General features: G+C 40.2%; 1 protein-coding gene and 1 long non-coding RNA gene across 6 annotated transcripts in view; both read left to right on the top strand.

Moving 5' to 3' along the window:
• cadm1a (cell adhesion molecule 1a) overlaps window positions 1-12,011 on the top strand; it is a 382,815-nt gene that overhangs the window by 172,021 nt on the left and 198,783 nt on the right. The window lies entirely within an intron of this gene.
• The window catches only part of LOC127364457 (uncharacterized), a 112,254-nt gene that overhangs the window by 88,593 nt on the left and 11,650 nt on the right, over window positions 1-12,011 (top strand). The gene's annotated exons all lie outside the window — the stretch shown is intronic.

The following is a 12,011-nucleotide window of genomic DNA, read 5'->3' as shown; positions in this document are numbered from 1 at the left end:
ATGGCAGGTTGTACTCAAACATATCTAAAACAAGAAGGGCTCAGTGTACCGTGAGTACAGGCAAGAGTGTCTGAAAAGTCAAGGTTTGCAAAGAAATAATTTGAAGAACTGTATCCTGCTTTCCAGCATGGATGAGTATCAGTGTGTTTTGGCCAGAGATTCCTGATATAATGACACAAATGCTAGTAAATCATGAACCGATGTGAAATGATTCAAGTGGCAATATGCAACAAAATATGGCATAGCTTGCAGACACCTTTGGCCAGAAGATGTGCATTTGGAAGCTGTGTTAAAACTACAGAGCCCATGATAAAATTTGATTTATGAAAACATTATCATCAATATTCTTTTGGCCTCAAAGGAAATATATTTTATAATATAAATGTTATTGTTTTGTCCTTTTTCTGTTTTTTTCTTTCTTACTCTTGAATGTATGTTTTTTTTTCTGGTTGCAGGTTGAAATTGTAAATGGTTTTATGGTTGAACTGCATGTTTATTTCACGCTATACAGTCGAGAATCCTGTTGATTTTGCCTTTTGCGGCCTTCTGATCTAAGACGTCTAACACCGGCAGTGAATCACTGATGCCTGCATGACTGTCAATCCAGTTATGTTAGATAAAAAGAAACATGATATTCATTTAGCAATCATGTCTAGAAGTTGGCAGCGGTCATGTCAGACACATGCTGTGGAGGAGTGAGTGGTGTCCCTGTAGAGCACGGATTTTGGAAATCCTGAAGTACATTTCATTAGCCGTTTTGCCTTAAAGTGTGTTTACGTGTGTGCATAAATGCATCTCAGTGGGCGTATAAAAAAGCACCCGGAGACAAAGCAGTTACTCAGGCAGAAAAAACAAAACAAAACTGTGCATTTGGGAGAAAAACAATTCCCACTTGTTGTTGAGGGAGGGAGTAATTCTTAGATGCCAGGCAGCAAAAAACATATTTAACAAATGATTTCATAAGACCAAGGGAAAATAAAGAAATGAGCGCAGGCAAGAAACAGATGACACAGATGTTCTACCCTGATCTTTCATCTGAGTCTGGGCTTCCCGTACATCTCGGGGACTCTGCCTGGCCATTAGTTATATCGCAGTGTTGCATACTAACACTTAAACATGCTGAATATAGAAAGAGGGAAACTGCTGTCAGGCTTGTGGTTGCTCAGCATTGAGTCATTTTTGCTAAAACATCGTTGTAGTTCTCTCTCTTCCAGACTTCATGTATGAAAGCCACAAAAAAGTCCAGGGGCCAGATGCACAACACTCTGTGCTCTGTTTAGTTTCACTAAAATTGTCCATGCAGAGACAGAAAAAATACATATCCATTCTATTTGTTGGATGTATAAAGCCATGTTAGTGCATATTGATATTATAAATCTCAATCATCGTGAAATGGGACACACGTGTACAAGCCCTGCATTCAATCAATACAGTAGATTTAGACCTGCCCTCAATCACCTGTTTGCATATCAATACTTTTATCTGCTGCACCAGTCTATCGACCCTCCAACGTAAAGAATGGCAAGAAAGAAGTGCAAATTCACTATTTGTCTTTGTTGCATCATCAGGGTTCTGCAATAAGGCCAGAGACCTCTGCCCACAACTATTCCTGCTTTTCAACTACGATCTGGTTTTATATGAATGGATATCATTTCATGATATCTTGTATCATCACATTCAGATATAATGGCTATGCTGTCACGGACAAACCCAACCCAAAAAAGATTCGGCTCAGAAATGATAAATTACTGGAACTGTGTCACAGGAATAATAATTCTAATAATACCAAAGCACAACAGATCAGTTGTCTTTTTAATTAGATTTAGTAATAAAAAATATAAATGCATTGTTTATCTTTATTTGCTTTACTTATATAATATTTAACATGAAAGGGCACGTGATAAATTGTTCAGGATGTGTGCTTGACTTGAGACTTGACTCATGAATTAATAGCCACAAAGCAAAGTGCTTCACAATAAAATGAAAAAAAATATACACAGGGAAATAAGATTTTAATAGGGGAAAATGAAAAGTTAAGTTTGGTATGTGCCTTTTGATTGGAGATCCCTGCGAAGGTGACACGAATCATATTCAATCAGTAAAACTGGCTTACAACTAAACCAATATTTTTAGTTTTTAGATTTTGTTTCTCATCTTATTTTTTCATTGCCACCTTGTATTGCTACATTTGGGAAAAACACCGTCTGAGATAGGTGCTTACAGTCTCACCTCACATTCTATATTTTATAAACACCAGATTATGTGTGGGGAATGCTGTCATTTATATTATTAATACATCTGGCTCCAGATGTTCTATATGGCAGTAACTGTCAGACGCTCTGTGGGCTAAGGGAGAGTGTTTTCTCTCTGTGTCCCACTCCTATCATAATAAAGATGAGGTCGATAGGTTAGCTGCAAATGCAACAGCCTCGACTTCAGCCTTCAGTGTTTCTCTGCAGCAAACGGTGGCACTGCAACCACGTTACACCCAACGGAACAGCTCTCCTGGGCTTCCACATAAAAGACCACAGCAGCTGTTCCACCATTTTGCGGCGCACCAGCTCACAATGTTCTCCATCAACCTCCACCCCTCTCTCTCCTCCCCCCTCTCTCTCTCACCTGAGGGTGTGATTAGCAGAGTCGATTAAGGCGCACTAATCAGGCTAAAACACAGACTGACAGATGTAGAATGCCAAAAATGACTTTTTTTTCCTACCAACTTTTTCTTTCCCCAAGTGATTTCCTTAAATTAGTGAAGGGCGTCTTGCCACAATTCATCATGAGAGTAATTGTTGGTGTGTGTGTGTGTGTGTGTGTGTGTGTGTGTGTGTGTGTGTGTGTCTGGTAGTACATTGTAGACAGGCCTGTGTCAGTACACGCCTTTCTTGAAATAAACGAAACTTAATGGTGTTGCCGAGGCTCTGCAGTTTTTAATGTTTTTTTTGTTTTTGTCTTTTCAGTCAGAAGCACAGAATCCATGTGTGTCTGTACAAAGTTCATATTTTGCTTCTGTGCTCTGACCTTGTCACTCACTGTGAGCTTTATCGCACAATGAGAGAGTAGACAGCAGGAAATGATGCTACATCCAAACCCCGAGAGGGACATCAGAGGAATCAGAGACACGGGTAGAGGCTTGGTTGGGTTGGAACTGATAAAACGCTTCAATGTTAAACAAACCAGCATGGTGAGCAAAAAATGAGGAAACGGGACTCACCTCGCTGAGTCCAAAGTAAAAAAAGTTACAACACATTCTATCTTGTTGTTTAATCTGTATTCAAACAGAAAAATAAGAATGACATTTTGTGGTTTTAGTGGAAGTAACATCCTGTAACTGTTTCATGAGCTGGGCTCAAGGACCGCATGCAGCTGCTTCAGTCTTGTCATCACAGTGTGGTTCCCATGTGATACCACTGTGTCTGTACAGAGACCTATATTAAAACCCATGCCCACCGACTGTATCTGGCAACTCACATTGTTGCTGAAGACGCTGCACAAAAGTGCTGGGCGGATGGATAAACTGCAGATCAAGAAATAGTTTGGCATTTCTGTTCGAGTCCACGTTAAACAAATGACACAAAAGCCCAGTCTTCCTTTAGCCAAACACAGCATGTCATTGTTGTGAACCTTTTCTGTCCACACATGCATTGATGTTGGTATCGCTTCTTTTATTGTCATGGGTGGAGCAATTGGTGACAGAAATATGCAGTTGCAGAGCCCGTGGGTGGACAGAGGCACAATTCACAACCAACAACACAACCAGCACACACAGGATCTATTTCCCAGTAGCTGCAATCAAACGGACATGAATGTGTGTGTGTGGGAGGCTGGTGAGGGGTTATGTCCTTGTTGGTGGGATCTGTACAGAGAAAAAGGGTGAACAGCCCATGTGTTACACCCTCCAGTTAAATTCCTTGCTGGTAGAAAGAAAGTAGTTGGCAGCACCATGTGATTACCATGTGTCACTGAGGTAGCACATGTCTGTCTCATATCCATCCACTCCGTCCTTTTGGCCAACAGTGGAGTTGGCAATGACAAAGACCGCAGTGCAGAGGCATCTGGACATTCTAAACTGGGGAAATAAGAAGAAAACAAAAAAATACCCCTTCAGTATCCAAGTTCAAAAAATAAAACAAGAACATGAAGAAGTAAAAGCAGGTGAGGACCTGCTTGTATTTCCTTCCACTTCCATCTCCCTTAATCATATCTTCCCTTTATTGATATGCCGCCAAGAACAAGAAAAAGCAAAAGCAGCCTCCCAATGTCTTTTATTTGAAAAGTCTCTCTCCGACAGCCTTAACAATGTCTTCTCCTCATTAATATGCCACCTCTTCCACCTCAGCCAAGTGTAAAAGCTTTCATTTTCATTTCATTTATTATGTACAAATTCAAAATATGCATAAAAATCGGTGCATGGATACCAACTTAATGTGAGCAGCACCATTGGCGGTAAGAAAGTGAGCAGGAAATGACAGCTTTAATAGACTAGAATATGTCTGAGTGTAGCAGTACGACTTGTTGCAGCAGCATGAGTTGTCTGTAGGAACTACACTACCATTTGCAAGGTTGACTTCATATTTGTTTAATCCTTTCTTCCATTCAAGCAATGAGCTTCTACGGTCTCACAGGGTGTTTCTTGATGATTAACACTGTTATTAAACAGTGTAAAATCCCACTGTCTGTGCACACGCACAGTGTCTCCACTCTCGCTGGGGATTGGGGGGGATTTGACATTGCATCCTAATCATACAGCATGACCTTCCTGTCATAACAAAAGCCTGAAGGTGATCTAGTCATGTGTGTAACTAAATATAAACATGGTAAGATTGAGCTTCTTGGCTATTTAAAAGAAACATAGAGGAAATAACCATGGATTTGTCTTTTTGAAAATGTATCGCAGCTCAGAACTTTGTTACTTCAGAGTTGAAGAGGCAGATGTTTAATTTGGCCTTGAGATTTTTGTGCTTTGTGGGGAGTTAATGCTTAAATGTGTTCTTGCAAAGCCATGTAATCCTTTATGTGATCAGGAAAGCATGAGGTTTGAGGGTTGGGGGAAATGATGTGGATTGGGTAATCCTCCAAGGTATTACTGCACTTGGAATACGAGAGACATCCCCTATGGTCTTTGCATGTGGTTAAATAATGATGTCTTTTCTGCACACCACTCTGCTTTCCCCCTCATGAATTAATAAATATATGAAAACTATGTTTTATACTAAAAGTTAGCATAACCCAGGAGCCTAAAAAGAACACATTTTTAAACATGAGGCAGTGGTCCAGTATGAGATCTTGAAAAGTGCAGTACTGCATCTGTTCTGCTGTCATACATGTAACATGTAACTGAAATGGTGGAAATCAGTCTCACTGTCTGATGGTTCCTTACAGTAGAAGATCTTATTTTTCAGTGTGCATTGAGCAGCACTGACCTACAGAATAAATCATTTTAAATGAGGCAACTATGGTAATTCTTTTACTAACATGACTTTATAATGTATTAAAAGCTGTTCACATTCTGTCCGAGCTGAATCCGAAATGATCGTTATCCATCTGTAGCTGGTCTTTCTAATCTGACTTCCTCTTCACAGCAAGTAATCACAAACAGCAATGGAAGAAGACCAAAACCTTCATAGCAACCCCTACAGGCTGCAATGTTTGTTCCACCCCCTGTGGACATACTGATGATTTTACTATTTTTAAATCCTTACCAGTGTTATGGCTAAAAATGTGAAACATGGCTTCAGGGTGTCACTATAGAGTACGTCACAGAATCACCAAATTTATGAGAGTTCTTTTCTCCCTGGAGCAAGAATTTGCTCACTAACTGTCATCATACTGTCTTGTTACAATTTGCACAAGTAGAATTATTGGTTTAAAGGTGTAACACTTGTCCTGATCATCTCATCTCCTCTGGAAAGTTTAGTCTAATGGTGGTTCTTGTTGGAAGGCCGTTGGAGCACAAAATGACCCAAATCTTTTTTGGCATTTCAGCCAAAACTGATCATTTCACATGAGGATGGTGGCTAGATGAAAGCTCATAATGACAAAATGGAGAGAAATCCTCTTGGGAGCATGATAAATGAAATTAATTTCATGCTTATTAATCAAATGTGTTATGTTACACAGGGAACAATATTGGCACCAGAGGAATGAACATGGTGCTCACCAAAAAATGCATGAATATCTATAGACATTTCAAAAGTCCAGTGTGTAACATTTAGGAGAAATGGAATATAATATCTGTAGGTATATATTCATTAGTGTCATCATTTGTTAATCACCTGAAAATAAGAATCCTTGGGTTTTTGTTACCTTAGAAAGAGTCGTTTTTATCTACAGAGGGAGCTCTTCCATGGAGGCCGTCATGTTGAACCGCCATGTTTCTACGGTAGCCCAGAACAGACCAACCAAACACTGACTCTCAAACTGACACAGTGACTGGCTACACAACACTGTACTGAACTATGAACACAATCCCCTTTAAACTTCACCATGGATCTATGTTAGTATTCTCTTTTAAAGTGACGGATTATGCATGTCACTGCAACAGCATGTCTTCGAGCTGTTTTTAATAGATTTTCCTAAACAATGGCAGCCCCTGACTTCCTTGGAGGTAAGCAAACCTGCATTATAACAGAAAGTGTTAGCTTCTGACTGTGGCAGGTACATTAGTAGGTTCAGACATTTTAAAGACATTAATAACAGAAAGAAAGAAGCTTCACTGTTGTCACCCTTTAAGCACGGTATAATGCCCAGACTACTGGACTGTTTGAGCCTGGTGAGTTGTTACTGTGACAAAGAGGACGTCCACATGACTGACCAGCCTGCCAAACTGTGCTTCTCTCCATCCTCAAAGATGAAGACATTAGTTGCGCCTTGTCACTGTGTTGCACTGCAACAAAACAATTTGCCTTGGCTTAAGGTCTGTAGCTTTTGTCATTTCATAACACATGGGCGGGAAAGATGGGAGTAGCTGTCTGACAGCTGTAGACTTTCTGCTAACAGTGGTGCACCCCTTCAACAAGTTTCCTTAAAGATGAAAGCCCTGCACGCTTTTATCCCACTTCCATATTTGATATACAGGCAGGGGTTATGGCTCTGTTCTTGTCTCAAAGTGATATTGTGTCATTTGATCTTGGCAGATGGGAAGACATCTGAGGCCTGATTGGGTTAAAAAAACAGTGACGAGCACAGTTTGACACCACGCTAAAATATGTGCCATCCTGCTTTGAAGAGACAATTAACATGGGAGCCAATTGCTGTTGCCTTTTTGTCTTCTCGGTCCTGTCACAACAGTGGCCTGACATCTTTTTGTAGTGGCGTGCTCAATTAGCATTACCCTGACTTGAGAAATGTTGTAAAAGATCCAGATTCTGTGCCAGTCTGTCAGACACCTTAGAGGTGACGGTTTAGGCCGCTAGATATAATGTAAATTATAGGCAATAAGACATTCTTTGGCAAAACTACTGCCAAATCTACTCTTTTCTCATCCAAGACATACAATTAACCTCATGACTTACTGATAACTTGCTGCTAAATTGGTCCAAAGCGGAACTCATTTGGCTGAAACTATTTGTCCCTGAAGCCAGAGGTAGCGTCTGTGACATCAGAGGAAAGTAGGGTAAAGTTTAGAACATGAAATCTAAAAAGGAGGACATTTTCTATTCTCCCCCTTAATTAGCTCATGCCCACATATCCACCCGCACCTAAAAGTTTCTAAATCTGTGGATTGGCCTCATTAGAGGAGTAGAGCACTGCAGTCAGGGGATGTGTGATCAATATCCCAAACTGAGAGTAGACCCATGCTGATCACTTGCTAAATCCCACTTCTGATAGGAGTTGTTGTTCGGCACCAGCAGAGCTAACTCAGTTGATTAAATATCCACCTCCCTACCCTCCTTTTTCCTCCCATCTCTGCAGGCCTGAGTGATTGCCTGAGATGGGAAGGAGGGCTTATGGAGGGAGGGCAAGAGGCTGATGGAGGAATGAAGGGAGGGCAGAGAAGAGGAAAGATCAATTGTGGATTTAGCTGAGAGCACAACCTTGGCAAGTGCATGCAACCCACAGCAGATAATATGATTATCTTGGGAGAAAAAACTAAACAAAACAAAGAACCCCACCTCGCTGCATTATGCAAAGGAAGATGTAAGAGGAGTCTTGTCTTCCATGCAGGCTTTAATTCAACAATATTTACTGGATGGCATGCTCATTTTTATATTTTTTTTATCTCTGCCGCCAGCTTAAGAAATATTAATAAATAAATCATAAACTAATACCATGGTCCAGGGTGCATTATATTGTGGGGATGACAAGGAGCTCACTAATGCAGTGGAATTGTGCATTATTTGTCAGTGGGAGTAAAAAATATGAGGAGCTGGCACATCAATCATGGTTGCCATTTCTACAGTGTGGATTAGCCACCCACTGTGAGGCATCAGTGAGGGACAAATAAATGCATGATGATTTTTTCTCATCCTCTGTCCCTCTGTCTTTTGTCCATACTGTCACTGTGCCTCAGAGTAATTATCAGCTGATGAATGGTAGATTGTTTTTCCCGCTCGCTCTCTTTTAGTTGTTCTCTGGTAGAAGCTAAAAGGGGCTAAAAGTTAGATATGTGCTCTTCCATTTCATTCTTTCTTAGAGTATGCATAATTTCCCTAAACACATCTCATTGTTAAATACTTTTATTAAATTCATTGGTCTTAAACTGTAAAAAAAAAACAAAAAAAAAAACATTTTACTACAACTTAAAAAGATTTTATTTTTGTATCTTCCATCATTTCTATTGTTATGGTGCCACTGTACCCACCAAAGGGTGGTAATTGCTGTTATCTGAAAATGTGGTCACATCGCTAAAAATACTGTAGATCCAACAAAGCAAGAGCCATCACTTGATAGTACAGGTTGTAAACAAGCCGACTTTAGTCCGATTATGTAAAGCACTTAACATAATCAGACCACCTAACGACAGAGGCTGTTGTACGTGGTACAGATTGTAAGGCCCCCAGAGGCAAATTTTGATTTTGGGATATATAAATAAACAGTTTACTTTCACTTTACTTGAAAGTGAGCCTAACCAGAGCCCAAATTAGGCAAACCAACCCCAAAAGTTGGTTGGTTGTTAAAGGGTCAAAAGAGACAAAAGAAACCCATGTAGAGTCTTTGAGTTGAACCCCCTACCAAACCGTCAATCTGATCTCCTCCCTAAGAGGTGTATCATAATTATTCCACCTTTGATACTGAGGAAGGACCGTCATTATATGCATGACTGCAAGAGGTCCCTAGTCAGGAAAACATCAACACAGGTTGTTTGAAGCATTCAACCAAATGACCTATGGCTGTTGTTTTTCTTGTTGAGGACAGCTTCCATCTGGAACTATGACCCACATTCATCCCGAAATTTAATCTCATTCAAATTGGGCTTTAGAGAGGATTGTTTTTTCTAAGTTATTAATCCTTCTTAGAGGATTTTTTCTTCATTTCTTCACAGCCAGAGTCTCATTTTTGCAGCTTTGGCCATCATTGTTATTTTCAGAGTAACATTTAACAATGGAATCTGAACGGGCGATCAACAGGAAATATCGCACAGCCGCGTTGTTTGAAAAGACCAAAGTCTAAAGCAAATGGAAATAAATTCTTGAATTAGTAAAAATCTGTCAGGAGCAAAGGCAGAAGTAGCGGGATGTTTTCATACAGTCAAACAACTTAGCAGGGAGTAGGTCAGGGTGGATGGATGGATCAGTTCTTGTTTCAGACCGACATTGTTGGGTTCTTTCAACCATGACCGCGGACGTCCCGGAACCTTAATTAAGTACTTTCTCTTTTAACCAAGATGTCATAGGTTCTCTAACTTTATCCAAGTTGTTAGTTTAACCCAAAGTATGATCTTTCTCTAGCCGCATATCGTTTTTATGCCTGAACATAACCAAACCCTAACCATGGGGGTGAAAATGCTAAAATTGCTCTTTACATAACAGATTTTGAAGGCACTGACAAACAATGTCGTACTGCTGTCACATCAAAATTGGTCGTTTTGGAAGGCAGTTACAAACCACTTAGTGTGTCATTCAAAACAACTGTTTGGAAAAAAATGGTTAAATTGGGGACTTGTTGTCTGAGGCCTGTGTGGCTGTAAAACTCTATTCTGTCTGCACTGTACCTGCTGCTTTCTCTGATTTTCCTGTTGACATTGGTGAGTTAAATGTTGGAAGGTCCACGTGTAAACCTTCCAAAATCAAAGTTTGATCCAATCCTTGCCTGCTTTGGCCTTTTTCTTTGACAGCTCTTGCCCCTTGCTGCCAGAGGAGACATTTAGAGTCACCGAGTATTATACTCTTGCTAAGGGTGAGTGGGTGAGAACAGAATATAGACTTCTGTCTGGACACGTTGTCTCCAGCTCACTCTTGGGCTGTCTCTCTTTCTCTCACGTAAAGGAAATGGAAGCTGCTCGCCAGAGATAAGCCTCTCCTTGCCTGTGAATTGCAACTGCCACTGTCAATATGCAGCGCCGTTTCGGTATCCATTTCTACGTGTCTTGTCATTGGCAGAAGTGACAGGTAGATTGGATGGAAGACCTGCGAGCTGGGACGGGTCACCGGCTTGGGCATCTGACGCCGGGAAAGCTAGTGTCAGCCCGCTGGCCATTGGCATTCAGACATACAGCTCAATGTGCATTGAAAATGGGCCTGTGACAAGGCTGAATTCATGTATTTCCTCCCAGAATGCATTGGAAAGAAGGAGACGATGTAGGAATGTGAATGGAAAACATTGGCTTGTTTCAGCTTGTTTCAGCTTGTTTTAGCCTTGTCAGACAGTAGATTTCATATGTTAGTTTTACAGTTAATAGAAAATGATTATTAGTATTGATGATAAAAATTACAAAAACGTGAGGATCTGTTAAAATCAACTTTACTGAAACTGACCATTATAAAAATGACATTTTATTATCTGATAAATCAATGTTTTGGTTGTTTCAAGTTTTGGTTCCACACAGGACTCGAAAAGAGGTCACATGAGTGAAAGACCTATTTGTTCAATCCGTCCATCCACTCCACCACCTCCAAATGTGGACTCTTGATACTACTACTGGTACTGCACCTTCATACATGCGTGTACTTTTCATGTCTCTCAATACTCTAGTCAAGGCAAAACATGACACTGACACGGTATCCTCTAGTGGATCAGAATGTCCATTACATGCTTTGATGTGTGACTGGGCTGGTTTAGGAAATTATTTAAAATCAAACGTAGAAGCTCTTAGCAATTCACTTTCAAATTAACGTTTCAAATTGTCTTCCAATGTGAAAATGCAAAGTCCAATTCAACATTTGATTTCATCAAAAGTATGATATTGTTATGCTTAAGAGTGGCTGTCAGTGGGGTTTTAATTTTAATTTTAATTTTGGAAGTAATTGCATGCATGTTTTTACATGTTCAGTCCTGAAAATGAAAATTGGATTTTAAAGCTATTGTTTTGATTTTGTCTTAAATACTGTTCAGAAATGGAATTTCATTTGCATTACATTTACTTGACATACTTAGATACTATTTTAATAAAAACAGATATACAGCATACTTTCATATATAATGAGATAGTACAAGAAGAGGATTGACATTTTTGCTTAATGTGTGCCTAGATTCTATTAAATGTGCAGTGAAAATGACTTTGTAGCATATTAACACGACTCTGTGTTAAAATATGGTAGAAAACTGTTTGATAAATGAGGCCCATTTTATTTAAACAGCACACCTACTAGGCGACAGCCAATTACCCTTGCGGGCCAGCGTGCAGGAATTTGGTCCTCAATATGTTTTGACAGCGCGGTGCTATATCATAGTTAGCCCCGCAGACACACTCGTCAGCCTCATACTTGATCCTGAACACAAAAGCTGTCAGCCAGGTCAGAGGCTCGGGGGGGCTGACATTGTCTGCAAAACACAGCCATATCTTCCAACAAATGGGATACGAGTTTGATGTTGTGGTGGTGGTTTATGTGTGGGTGGGAGGTGGGTGTGGG

Source organism: Dicentrarchus labrax, unplaced genomic scaffold, assembly GCF_905237075.1.
Source record: "Dicentrarchus labrax unplaced genomic scaffold, dlabrax2021, whole genome shotgun sequence".
In the NCBI taxonomy this organism is placed as follows: domain Eukaryota; kingdom Metazoa; phylum Chordata; class Actinopteri; family Moronidae; genus Dicentrarchus; species Dicentrarchus labrax.
Note: the sequence above shows the minus strand (reverse complement) of the source record. Positions and strands in the feature narration are given on the sequence as shown.